Here is a 14,615-nt window from a genome sequence, read left to right as displayed (position 1 = left end):
CTTCCCGCCGCCTCTGCTCTTTGCATAGTAATTTCAGTTCCTGCAAGCACCCTGCTCGCTCCGCTCCCGGAACAGGTCTCAGAAGCACCGCCGCTCCGAGCACACGGGAGCCATCCCCGTGGCGCCGAGAGCCGCTGCTTGGGATATGCGACGGGAGCCCCCACCACAGCCGAGGCAGTGGGCCAGCCGCGCTGAGAAGAGCCAGGCGAGAGGCAGGTAGACGACCGACCCCGGGCCGCGGGAGAAGACGCCCCCCACCCTGCACCCCCTCTGCCCAGTGCCCAACCCCGGGGGACCGGAGCGGAGGTGTGCTTGGCACTGATGGGGGATTGATCCGGGCCCACATTGCCCTGGTGATCTTTTGCCTGTTGCTCTCGTCCCCATCCCATTCTGCGCTCCGGGAGGGTCTGTCTTTCTCCCAGGTGATGAATTTCTCTGCAAGGTCATTGCTCCCTTAGGCTCTGTCTCTGAAGGTAAATGGGAAAAGACGCTGCAGTTCTTGTTCTTGGGAGAGGGGATTTATAAGCAATGGGTCTGCACACTGTGAATATCCCAATAGGTAGGTGTGGGGTGTGTGTGTGTGTGTGTGTGTGTGTGTGTGTGTGTGTGAATACTACACTGGCATGTTTCTTATTTTCCTGTGCTTATTCTCTTTAAGGTCAAAACACTGTTGTTGTACATAAAATATATGCGTTTATGTGTGTGTATACAGACACCTTTACATATATATTGTCTTTCTTGAGATAGGCTGAGAGAGAAGAAGAAGGGCGGGCAGAGGTTGATAAAGGGAAATCACTGTAGAGACCTGTTCAGTGTCTAGAGGTGAACTTTGGAACCAGATTAAATCAGGGTAGAGACTAGAGGCTATAAATGGCTCTTTGGAGATGGATTTTAGAAAAGAGCTAAAGAACAACTGTCAACAGTACACACAACACATCTTCATGTTATCCAGGCAAATCTGAAAGATACAGGCAAATTTCAGACTCAATAATGGGCAGTGAAAGGGGAGCGGGGAAAGAGGGTACTTAGACACTGCAAAGTGAATTTGGGGTGGTGGGAAGGCAGCAAGTCCCTGGCAGGTTTAATGGGCCTTCTGGAGGGGCACTCGGAGAAATCTCTGCTCCGAACGTAGGCAGTTCAAGGTTAAGATGATGTGAATGTCCAGCAAGCAGCAGAGGCGGTGGGGAAAGGGCAAGGGTTTGGAGGAGGAGGGGAGAACCAAAGCTCTGAGAGTCACCTAGAAGCAACCACCATTTATCAAGGCATCTCTTTCTTTGTATTAAATCAATACCTTGGATATGGTCCATCTGAAAATTTTTCACAAGACATTAAAGACCCATTGGTCCATGTTTGCATTTTGTTTTTGCAAGGAATCTGGGTCATGGTGGGACTGGAAGTAACTGAAGTGTTTACAACACCAGCAAGATTTGGAGAGAGAGAGTTGATTAAGGCTTAGCTTCATGAAATATTTACACATCTCTTACGTGGGCTTTTGTTTGCTCTTGTTGGTGCTGCTGCATATTTTACTGTGATAATGATTTGAGTGTACTTCTCCCAATGTGCTTATTTTCCAGTTATAAACTATTGTTTCTTTCCCATTGTGTTCACCATTGGCCTGCCCTGAGTAACAACTGTGGGAATAAAGATTCATGAGTCACAGCATACAGGCAAAAAATATTTTCTGTTGCTATCTGCGAATGGCAATAGTTTGTATTATAGAATGTTCTTTTGAAGTAGAATCATGAAGAATATTTTTTTCAGGGTTTGTGGGTTTTTAGTAGGGGGAATAGGTTGTTGATTCATAAACGGAAAAATAAGTAGTAAGTGCCATTGCAAGTCTAGATGTTATTTCATTGGAATTTATTTTGGAAACATTGCGGAGGAAGTCGTAGAGACCCATGTAGAGTGTGTTGTGGTGCGGTGAGGCTTTACCTAATCACTAACTAGCCTTTCATGAAAATGACAAGGACAGAAATGCGAGGTGCATAGCCTCCTATGGAGGATTGAAGTGGAGGATTGAAGCAAGATATGAATCAGATCAATCTGTGCCGGAGGTCAGGTGGGTTCCAACTCGCTGTTTTTAAAACTTGGGTATTTTTTCATTGCCTCAATATACTTACCCATTACACTTAATTATTTGTCCCTGCAACATTTCTTTGATTGTGCCTCAAATATACATGAAAGAATATATTAGATACAGCTTTCCTTCACTGTATGGATTTTCAGTCATAAAAACTGCAGCTTATCGGGAATATCGTTCATGGAATCACAAAGTCATAAAAAGATTGGCCTCAGAGAGTCCAGACATGCAATTCCAGTCCCAGCTCACACTTGAGCTCGTTCAGTGGCCGCTGTTTCTACCCTTTATATGCTCATTCATTGATTCAGTCATGCATTCAGCGTACATTTCTCCTGAACTAAACAGGGTCCTGAATTGTGGGATTGAAGAGTGAACGAGACACAGTCTCAGCCAGCAAGCCTTGGGAGAGAGGGGGTAAAGCGAGTTAAGTGCTATGTCAAGGCGAGCACAGGGTGCTTGAGAGCAGGTTGTGGAGGTGGAGAGGACAAGGACAGTTCCCAAGGACCTGAAGAATAAGAGGAACTCGTCTGGTAAAGAGGAGGAAGAAGGGCAGTCCTGGTACAGTGACCCAATATGCAGACCCCCAGGAAGCACAGGTAGCTCTAGGTCAGTGGTTCTCAACCTTCTGGCCCTTTAAATATAGTTCCTCATGTTGTGACCCAACCATAAAATTATTTTCATTGCTACTTCATAACTGTAATATTGCTACTGTTATGAATCATAATGTAAATATCTGATATGCAGGATGGTCTTAGGTGACCCCTGTGAAAGGGTCGTTCGACCACCAAAGGGGTCGCGACCCACAGGTTGAGAACCGCTTCTCTAGGTAGTTGAAAAGCTGTGAGAAGGTAAAGACGGGAAGATGCAGATAGAGAAGGGAGCACATCATCTTCAGGGTGAAGTCCAGAAGAGCCGCTAACTCATCTGTTCAGTCCATCATTTGATCTGGAGAAGCCAGGTAAATGCATTCATATCAAGGCTCTCTGTTGTTCACGTTACCCAAGTTTATATGCTTCAAATATCTAGAAACTATATTTACCTTAATTTATAAAAGTCTGATTAAAAGGGAGATGTGTCCTTAAGAAAATCACAATTTTCTCTGCCTCAATTTCTTCATCTATAAAATGTCTACTACCTACTTGGCATACTGTGAAAATGAAAAAGAATGAGAGAATGGAGCTTTGATTTTTATAGAAGTGAGTTTTATAGAAATCCAGGGAATCTTATTTTTATAACAACAGTGCTCAGGACAAAAGAATAAAAAAGTATTGTATGTTCCAAGCATTTCACTGTCCCAAATGATTCCAAAAGAGAAACTGAATGAACAAAAATGTAACTTGGGAACACAGGCAAAAGAAAGCCCAAAGGCCACATGCAATTTAAAGTTATTTTTTTTAAGTGAGGGAAACATATACAGTGCTCCCATAGTAATCAATAAGTGCCCTTCTAGAAGTAGTCACAACCCATTGTGAAGTCAGTTTACTGTGTATGATAGCATTTTATTTTCAAAACATAAAGTAGCCGAAACCGGTTTGGCTCAGTGAATAGAGCGTCGGCCTGCGGACTGAAAGGTCCCAGGTTCGATTCCGGTCAAGGGCATGTACCTAGGTTGCGGGCACGTCCCCAGTGGGAGATGTGCAGGAGGCAGCTGATCGATGTTTCTCTCTCATCGATGTTTCTGACTCTCTATCTCTCTCCTTTCCTCTCTGTAAAAAATCAATTAAAAAATATATAAAAAATAAAAAAAGGTTTTAAAAAATAAAGTAAAACAGAATAGAAGGATAAAGTTCATTGAACGTTTAAATTAAATATATATTTATATGTATGAACACACTAGACCATGATGCAAAAATGTATATCTTATTATGCATCATGTTCCAAAAAAATCTAAAAGCTACTGCTTTCAGTGAATTAAAAAACAGATGCTTCCAGTTTGCAAGACCCCAAGAGTCAACTAGAAGATTGGATACATAAGCATTTATACCAAATTCTGAATAGTAGAATTGTCAGGAGAAAGGCAAGACATTATGACTTACCAGTAGATTCATGGCAGTAAAGTTAGAGACTGAGAACCTTGGGGACTGAATTAGTCTACAGAGCTTCAAGGAGGAGGTAGAACTTGAGCTAGTTTATAGAAGATGGACAGATCTGGGTGGGCAGTGAGGAAGAGTTGATGATATAGAAGAAGGAAGTAAAGAATGAGGTGGCATAATGTGAGGCTTGTTTAAGAATCATCTAGGGCCATGGCCAGGTAGTTCAGTTGGTTAGAGAGTTGTCTGGATACAACAACATTGCAGGTTCGATTTCTGGTCAGGGCACATAGAAGAATCAAGCAATGAATGCATAAATAAGTGTAACAACAAATCAATGTCTCTCTCTAAAATTTTTTTAAAAATCATTTAGAAAATAAAAAATGAATATCAAATTATGGGGAGAGTATTGCAGCAGAATTTTTATTCAGACTAAAATATTACTCAAGAGTTGCTATTTATTTTATATCTAAGATTTCTTTTCCTAATACATCTACTCTAAGAAAATCTGGACAGAATGGCCATACCATCATAAATCTGTCATTTCCTGCCATCTTTTTATTTCTTTCACAATAATTTCCAGGCTTGGCCTGTTTCAACTGAATTTAATGGTTGAACTATTGAAATTACGCGATGCACCATATTGTAGCATGATTAGTTCATTTCTTAGAACACAAGTACAATCTTTAGCACAGGGGACAAGGGTGATTGAGTTTTACACTGAGCGAATCCTTCAACAAGTCTCCTTTTTTTTGTGAAAGCCATTTTTTAAAATTTTAAACCTTAAGGTTTGAACCATGTTTTTAAACAAAAGTTAATATTTTTTTTTTTGCAATTCATCTGAGCATGCTTTTCTTTTTTTTAATTTAAATTCTTTATTGTTTAAAGTATTACATATGCCTCCTTTTTCCCCCATTGACCTCTCCCTGGCTGTTCCCACCCCCAACCCCCTACTGTCTGTGTCCATGGGTTATGCTTATATGCATGCATACAAGTCCTTTGGTTGATCTCTTCCCCCCATTTTCCCCTGCTTCCCTCTGAAGTTGGATGGTCTATTCGATGCTTCTCTGTCTCTGGATCTATTTTTGTTCATCAGTTTATGTTGTTCATTATATTCCACAAAAGAGTGATATTTATCTTTCTCCGACTGGCTTATTTCACTTAGCATAATACCCTCCAGGCCCACCCATGCTGTTGCAAATGGTAGGAGTTCCTTCCTTTTTACAGCAGCATAGTATTCCATTGTGTAGATGAACCAAAGTTTTTTAATCCATTCATCTGCTGATGGGCACTTAGGCTGTTTCCAAATCTTAGCTATTGTAAATTGTGCTGCTATGAACATAGGGGTGCATATATCCTTTCTGATTGGTGTTTCTAGTTTCTTGGGATATATTCCTAGAAGTGGGATTATTGGGTCAAATGGGCATTCCATTTTTAGTTTTTTGAGGAAACTCCATACTGTTCTCCACAGTGGCTGCACCAGTCTGCATTCCCACCAGCAGTGCACAAGGGTTCCTTTTTCTCCACATCCTCGCCAGCATTTGTCATTTGTCAATTTGTTGATGGAATCTCCTTTTTTGAGTGTCTCTCAGGTGCAAAGCCCAGTGCTAGGCACTCACTGCCTTCTTAAGATGAACTAGACCATTCGTACCCATAATAACAAAAGAAACCCCAGATTCTGTTGAATTTTCTCTTTTGGGTTGTTTGTGGTACTTGTCCATCATTTTAGTTAAGGACAAACGGTCCCAACTTTCAATGATTTGACTTATGATTTTTCTACTTTACGATGGTGCAAAAGCCAGACGCATTCAGTAGAAACCATACTTCGAATTTTGATCATTTCTTCGACACCTATTGCACAGTTTGATGCTCTCTCAAGATGCTGGGCAGTGGCAGTGAGCTCAGCTCCCAGATCACAAGGGTAAACTACGGATTCTCTACAGTGGATTCATTATGTATCAGCGGTTCTCAGCCTGTGGGTCACGACCCCTTTGGCGGTCAAAGGACCCTTTCACAGGGGTCGCCTAAATACATCCTGCATATCAGATATTTACATTATGATTCATAACAGTAGCAAAATTACAGTTATGAAGTAGCAACGAAAATAATTTTATGGTTGGGGGTCACCACAACATGAGGAACTGTATTAAAGGGTCGAAGCATTAGGAAGGTTGAGAACCACTGTGTTAGAGGATTTTGCCCAACTGTAAGCTAATGTAAGTGTTCTGAGCATGTTGAAGGTAGGCTGGGCTAAGCTATGATGTCTCATGGTAAGGTATATTAAATGCATTTTCAACTTGTGATATTTTCAGCTTACTGTGGGTTTATCTGAACATAACCCCATCTTAAATCGAGCGACATGTGTATTTAAATAAGTGTGCATGCATTTTTAGAGATTAACATCAGTGTTTTGCTGTAGCCTAATAGATATTTTGAGGAGACCAAATCAGAAAAGAAAGGCTTTACCTGTGTTTTTGAAAACCTTTGTTGAGCATCTTTCAGTGCTTCTGTCTCTCCTATGAAATAAAATGTTATGATATTTCTATCCTTTTAAATAAAGCTATACCTTTACTGAAAAACAGTGCCAGTTAAAATAGAAACTCATATGCTTAAATTAGTTGATTTGGAGTGCAGTCAAATATGGAAATTCACTTTTTTATGAAGATGTCCTAGACTCGTCTTTCATCTTCCTTCTCCACATCTGAATGTTTGGATTTTAGTGATAATCTAACTTTTTTGCATAAGAATCAAGACTAAAATAATAAAAACATCTTGAGACGGCATTTGAATTGAAAAGACATTTATTAAATTTCATGGGGAAAATGCAAATGCTTTACAATTTAGATTACTTGCTGTCTTGAATGCCAGTGAGGAAATTTTTCTCAGAGCTTTGTAGCCAGGTGTATTGAAGTTGGCAACACAGTATCAGCTTTCTAGCTTTTCTATGTCTGTAATTAGATTGTTGGTTTTATTTTGAAGCTACCAGCATAATTTGGGGCCTGAATTATTATTGCCAAGCAATAATAACTGACCTTCGCTGGAAGCTTAAATGCTATGACCTTCGCTGGAAGGTTAAATGTTATGACCTATTAAATCTAAGTCCAAATCTGGAAAGTGGAGCTTTAAAAAATCTATATTTTGCAATGATTCCAAAAGCATTGCAGTAGTCAGGTGTGGATATCACTGTTTAGTCCTGCCTTTATTTACAAGGGAATAAAAAGGTAACAGATGAGTCCCAGGCACGTTAATTAACTTGTCCTAAATAACCGTTAGAGCTGGGGCTAAAATCCAGACCTCTTAGCTGATTATCAGCTCAGGGGAGGAAGAGCAGGGCCTGCAGAGAGGTGGAGCATCTCGTGAGTGATGGGGGAAGGAAATAAAAATGTTCATGCAGCCCTTCTTCCAAAACTGAGAGTAAGTGCAGTGCGTCTTTCTAAATGACAACGCAGTGATCTCTGTCCCCAGGGTCTGATGTGGCAGAAAAACTGTGGGGATCAGCTGTGTGATCTGAGGCAAAGAACTTTCTCGGCTTTACACGCCAGATTCCATTTTAAAATGGTAATTCTTGGATCCTAAACCCAGTGACTACCCAAGTCTCCCCTAGGAAGATTGCTTTAGTAAGTAATCACGGCCTGTGACACTTGCAGAACCAAGCAAACCCTGACAAAAAAAAACAAAAAACCTCAAGGTGAGACAGTAAAAATCTATAGTCACAGGAGCCTCCAGGGACCTCAATGTCATTGCTAATTCAGTGGACAGCTGGACAGAGTGCTCCGAACTCCTTAAAAAATCACATTTGCATCTACTGATTTCTGGGGGAAAGGAGTTGCAGAGAATCTTTTTTTTTTTTAAAGCCTGAATTACAAATGGTTCAGCAAAGTTGAGGGGGAATCATCAAGATGTTTTCTGTGGGTAGATTCTTGATTGTTTTTTTCAGGATTTGATTTTTAAATAGCCTAAAATTAAAACAACCATTACTATATCTATGAGACACTCTTTTCTTTCTTTATAATGCACAACTTTGGGTAAATAAAATTCTTGAGGGAGTTCAGTGTTTGTGTTCACTATATTTTCTGAGTAATCAGAGCATCTTTTTTGTTTCAATTCGTGTCATCAATTTTTCTAAAATGTAATAGCCTGTGCCTATGTGTCTGCCTTAATAAGTATAATATGGCAGATATCATCAGGGTTCAGAATTTTGCACTGCCTCCGGGTTTTTATTCTGAATTATGTCTGTGTAGGACAGGGCTGCTGAATGTAATATAGGAATTTTTATTATTTTTATTATTTTTTACTCTGATATGAATGTGCTTTCTTATGATACACTTTGTAAAAAAATGTGCTGTTGTTCAAAAATGCAAAGGACATTTGATTCATTGAGGGTTTCACTTTGTTGACTTTGGTCTTTGCCTTTGCCACTGTGTCATTCCAGAATGCTCATTTCTTTACCCTACTTTCTCAAACCGCTCCAAACATGGTTTAAAGCTCAATTATTTCAGTAAACCTTCTGAGATTCTTACAAGCTGTTTCCAACTACTGTTTTATATACAGTATGAATTTTTAATTTATACTTATATTGTTCCCTAAGCATGCCTTTCTTTAAATCCTATAAATTACTTCTCCTGAAAAAAATGCAGGTAAAAATGTAGCAACTAGAATTTTTATGCTAGTAAGAATTTTAATCAGAGTGGAGGTTAGTAAATGCATGTACATTTTCCCTGCATCCTTGAATGAGTGAAAATTGCTTATGACAAATGGGTGTGGAGGATTGGTCTTGTTTTCATGTTGAACATATTATGAAAGCAGTCAGAGAACAGAAATCTATCAATGTCAGGTCAGGGGCTAAACTCTGATTAAGGGAGTGAAAAATGCCTGTGCAACCTCCTTTCACATTGGGGATGATTTCTTGCCTACATATATATATTCTCAGAGCAGAGGAAGGCTTTGCCATGAGCATCTCAGAGACCTGGTGCACTTTACTTAACCTGCCAGGACCTCAAGTTTGAGGATGTAGGTATGAGATCAGAAATTGGAAACTGGCAGTCTATAAGCCCAGCAGGAAGATCATGGTTTGTTTGGCCTGCAGATATTTATTTTTAATTAAGCCAATAGTTAAAAATCAGAATATCTATTATTAAAAGAAATGAAACACCAACCCATATTCTTTAGGCCGGAGATGAATAACAGTGTGTGCTACCTCTTTGTTACACTACAGTCTCCACTACTCCCTACTGTCTCTCTGACACTGAGGCTTCATATAAGTCACTTGTACCCAACCGCTTCACTTCCTTGTGTTAGCTACCTAGAACCCATAGGTATTGAGTTCATGAATCAGGGCTAGATGCTTTCTCAGTTCCATTGAGCTCTACAATGCTCTGTGTTCATGAACTTGATCTTACTGTACAAAGTAGAGAGATCATTGTACTGAATGTAGTTGACTCCCATAAAGTATGGTAAGAGTCTAAAAATTTCCACCATCAAAATAATTTAGATTCTGTGAAAGGTTAAGTGAATACAAACTGAGTTGACCTGGTCTATTTGTAAGAGAATGGTGGAATGTTTTGTTTGTTTGCATGCTTGCTTACATGTGGCCAAAAAATAAAATAAATAAAGGCAGAACGGTTTTAACAATAATTATTTATTCTTTAATTTGACCAATGACTACAATTTTACATTGAATTACTTTATGAATTTGTTGTTGTTTTATAAATTTTTAAGTGCACTGTGTCTTTATTTTATGTACAACTCTTTAGGTATACTAGTACATCAAACTTGCAATAGCCTCCTGAGAACCCAAAGCATACCTCAGTCTTCCACATAATGGTGCATGCTATTTGATAGGCCTGGCAGCTGAGACAAACCTGCCAGAAGTAGTATTGATTCGCATCCCAGTTTGTGGCTGTGTCCGTACAGCTGAGAAATGCACATCTAACGAGGGCAGTTGGCTGTGCTTTCAACCCATCACTGAAGCTCATCAGATCCCTGCGCCCCACAGTCCGGTCTATTGTGTGGAACGGTTCAAACGGCCAAAAATGAGGTGGCTGGGTCAGGGCCGAGTTACGCATGTTGTAAATCAAGGCAGGTGCCCTTCTGAGAGAACAAGATGGAAAACTCAGGCAGATCTCTAAAGTAGAGAAAAGTCTTAATAGCGCTCTGAAATCTCTCCTTCCTTCTCAACTTCTGCTGCCACTTTCCTTTTCATGCACCCTTCGCTGCACACCACCCCCACATCGTACCGCCTACTTTACTTCTAAAAACATCCTCACATCTAATTATTAATCCTAAGGTGTCGCTGCGTCAGCAGCTTCACTCCAAAAAGACAGTACTGAGAACAGTGTCAGCGGAGGCCTACCGAGGACACAGTGCTCCGTCAGCAACGATACCTCCTTCAGAGAGAGCGCGTTTCCCTAGGTAGGATGTCCAGGTCTTTAAGTCAAGTCACATCACCTGAAATGGATTGATAATATATAAAACACTACAAGTGTTAAAAAGTTCTTTAGGGATAAAGCAAAGTTTTTTTCTTAGTGATTTTATTTTTTTAAAATATGTCTTTATTGATTTTCAGAGAGAGGATGGGAGAGGGAGAGAGAGATAGAAACATTAATGATGAGAGAATCATGCTCCGCTGCCTCCTGCACGCCCCCTACTGGAGATTGAGCCTGCTACCTGGGCATGTGCCCTGACCAGGAATAGAACCAGTGACCTCATGGTTCATAGGTTGATGCTTAACCACTGAGCCGGATGGGAAAAATCGTTTTTTAAGGAGGATAACTAGCACTATGCCAGAGGTATTAATATTCACAGCTTTTCCTAGTTTTAAGTTTATACAATAATGATCTTTTTTTTATTTCTTTATTGATTAAGTTTTTAGTGATTTTAAATAACATGCATTTAGTTACACTGAAACTTTCATGCTCTCTTATGAAGACACTGTTCCCCTGTTCCCCTGGGGGTTATTCTGATGTTTAGAATTGTGATGGTGGGTTTCTAAAAGATCGTCCCTCTGGGGTTTGTGGCTTTTGTGAGGGGTGAGTATAAGTCTCGTGAAGGGATGATAAAAGTTAACAACCTGAGCTGGATTGAGAGGACATCAGTACTTCTGCTTTGCAAATCAAGGAAGAGCATTCCTCAAAATGGAAGTAGACATTTATTTAGGAGATGAAGTAGAGAATGTGAAAGGTGGTTGGCAGAAGGCCCTGATTTAGGGAAGATGCGTGCTTGGACCATTGACTAAATTTGTACTTTGAGTACTTGCTATACAGGGGTGGGCAAAAGTAGGCTCACAGTTGTGAATACACAAAACACAGAGTTTACTCTTGCATTATTATTTATTAACTAGAGGCCCGGTGCACAAAAATTCATGCACTGGAGGAGGGGGGTCCCTCAGCCCAGCCTGCCCCCCTCACAGTCCAGGAGCCCTCAGGGGATGTCCTACTGACAGCTTAGGCCCGCTGCTGGCCCTCCTCGGCCCTCGAAGCCGCAGCGGCTTTGTCAAGGACATCAGGAAGATGTCTGATCTATCAGGTTTAATTAACATATTACCCTTTTATTAGTATAGATTGTTGTATTATTTTTCAGATGAACAACTGTAAACCTACTTTTGCCCCACCCTGTATATGTTTAGACCCTGTACTATGTGCCAGGGACTTAAAGTTCAAAAAAAATTATTTGAGAGTCTGAACTCTCCAGTAATTCCCAGACACAGTACTAGGTGTACTTATGAATAAATACGGCACAGTATGGAGTGATGGAGTGGGCTCCTTTACTGAATCCTTGGGAATTCCCCTGGCAGCCTAAGCACCAGACTCCTCTCTCCGTCCCAACCAGGCACCCCTGTACCTTTCTCTTCCTTCCTGTAGGCTCGAGCAGTTCAGCGTAATTTCAGTTTCTCTTCACAGCTTCACCACCTGCTCGCCACACCTGGGTTCCTTCCTTCTCAGCCAGGCCACCTTGAAAATGAGAGGAGCCTTTCCCACACTACACTTCCTTAGTGTCATTGAAATAAAAACATGGAAACATGTATTTTCTACTTTATTCTGCTAAAAACAACTAAGAAACAGAGGGTAGTAAAAATGACCAAGACGGGGCAGATTTCAGATTAAAAAGTCTTCTAAATTTCTGCTGATGGGTTGATCTATTTACTATAAGAAATTTCCACCCCAGGTGTATACCAGATCCTCAGTGTAACTTCATCCCTCCTCCTTTTTCTTTCTTTCTTTTTTATTTCTTTGTAATGGTACCAGATTTTTTTTATATATTTTTTCTTTTTTTCCCCTTTATTGAATAAGATATTACATATGTGTCCTTATCCCCCCAATGTCCCCTCATCCCCCCAATCCTGCCCCTCCTCCTTTTTCTATTCAAGGAAAACATCTACCAGTGCAAGTGAGGTGAATGAGGGTAACGTTATTATAGAAATTACTTTATGATCAAGATTAGCATAATCGATAGAGAAGCTGCTCTAAATTACTCTTAATAAATCACTTGTCATTGGTACTTTATCATTGCTCATATATGGTTTGTGACACACTAGTGTATTTGAAGATGGTTTAAAGGCTACTTTTAGATTATTGCTTAGGTTCTCAGGGATCACCTCCAACCTTGAGAGATAATCTTGAATCAGATCATTATTGAGTAATGTACCCATTTCAAAGTACTGAAAATACCCAGCTGTTTTCATAGCTGCTCAGAGAAATATTCCAAGCCCTCATGCTATCTTTTCTAAGGTGGTTCTCATCACTTTTTCCTAGTCTTCCTCTCCAGGGTTAGGGCCCTCGGAGTTCAAGTGATAATCCATGTCTCTGGAATGACTGCATCCGTGTATTTATTCCAACTCAGAGGTGAACTTCCTTGCCTTGCTGCCCAGAAGGTAGCAGCACAGGGGAAATATGAGGAAATAACAGAGCTAATGATGATGAGTAGAAATGAACAAATGACAACCAAACACGTGGAGAAAGAGGAAGTAGAGTCGGGTAAAGGGGGAACAAGAAATAAAGGAGCCAATCATGGTACTTTGCCATCCGGGTTCTAGGGCATGAGAGAACTCGAATACATTTCTCTTAATCCATCTGCTTTCCATTGTAAGGAAATGGGTAATGGAGAGACTGTAGATCTACAGAGTTAATGATCTCCACTTTCAAAAACTTCATTCTTTAGACTTCTCTTCCAATGGCTTCATTCTAAAACAAGCCATGTCCCAGTTAACAAATCTATGTGGTTTGTGTTATTATTTTCCCCATATTAGAGATTAAGAAGCACATTAAATAAGTTGGCCAACGTCCCAAACATAGTAATTGTCTAAGCTGTGCAAATTCAGAGTCGGCCAACTTCAAAGGCCACACGCTTCACCATTGTACTATACTACAATATTATTAAAATTAGTGCTATGAAGCCCTGGCCGAGTAGGTTAGAGCATAGACCCTATACACCACGGTTGTGGGTTTGATCCCCAGTCAGTGCACATACAAGAATCAACCAATGAATGCATAAATAAGTGGAACAACAAATCGATGTTTCTCTCTCTCTCTCTTTCTCTCTCTTGCTTTCACTCTTGCTTGCTCTCAAAATAAATCAATAAATAAAAATTTTAAATTAATACTATGAACACTAGGTCAAAATATGAGGAATAGGCAGGATTTTATAGACTGATTTATCCTATCTTGGATTTCATATGGTGTTGCTTAAAAACCAAATGCAAAAGTTTCTAATTCAGTGATGTCATTTTTTAAACAAACAGGGTAAGTTCAAGGACGATTTAGGTTAAAACTTTATAAATCATTGTATAGGCAGTGCAATTGAAAACAAAACTTTTTATCAAAAATATCCAGATGACACATATGTTCAGCAAAAAATATTTCTTTCTCAAAAGAAAAACCAACTACATATCACAAAGTCACGTGCACTTACACATGTGCATACACACATATAACAAGAAAAACCAGGCGTGGGTCTGTGTTTAGCCTGTGGACTTTGGACTTAGAAACTATTTATAGAACTAGTGTTTCCGGATTGATGTTTTAATCATAGACTTTCATTTACTTATGAAAGTTGAGCAATTCCTTATTATAGCTTGCAGCTAAGTGTCCTAGTTACAAATTGAAGGCTAAATAAAAGGTAATCTATGTGCAGGAGGCCCATTTGAATCACATTCCTTCTGAAAACTGGTTTCTAATAAACTAATGGTAGGAGATGAATAAACTTGGCAGGAGGATGAATATACATAGCTCTGTCCATTTTGAAAATGAAAATCCACTAATTATTTTTAAAGCCATGACTTCTGCCTTGATTTTTTTTAGTTCCTCGATAAACAATTGCTTTTATTCTAGTAAAAAAAAAATGACAAAACAAGCACTAGTCTTATTTTTTTATATATATATTTTATTGATTTTTTACAGAGAGGAAGGGAGAGGGATAGAGAGTCAGAAACATCAATGAGAGAGAAACATTGATCAGCTGCCTCCTGCACATCTCCTACTGGGGATGTGCCCGCAACCCAGGTACATGCC

The 14,615-nt window shown here is 39.8% G+C and overlaps 1 protein-coding gene across 4 annotated transcripts in view; it reads left to right on the top strand.

Moving 5' to 3' along the window:
* Nucleotides 1-6: 6 nt before the first annotated feature.
* GPRIN3 (GPRIN family member 3) overlaps nucleotides 7-14,615 on the top strand; it is a 75,225-nt gene continuing 60,616 nt past the window's right edge. For 3 of the 4 annotated variants that reach the window (XM_005882617.1, XM_005882614.1, XM_005882615.1), the window contains exon 1: nucleotides 7-216. The gene's annotated coding sequence lies outside the window, so the exon portion shown is untranslated. Of the gene's footprint in view, nucleotides 217-453; nucleotides 474-14,615 lie in introns of those variants that run through there. The other variant, XM_005882616.1, reaches the window with a different exon arrangement.

The sequence above is a fragment of the Myotis brandtii genome, unplaced genomic scaffold, assembly GCF_000412655.1.
Source record: "Myotis brandtii unplaced genomic scaffold, ASM41265v1 scaffold730, whole genome shotgun sequence".
Classification (NCBI taxonomy): domain Eukaryota; kingdom Metazoa; phylum Chordata; class Mammalia; order Chiroptera; family Vespertilionidae; genus Myotis; species Myotis brandtii.
This window is presented reverse-complemented; position numbering and strand designations above follow the sequence as displayed.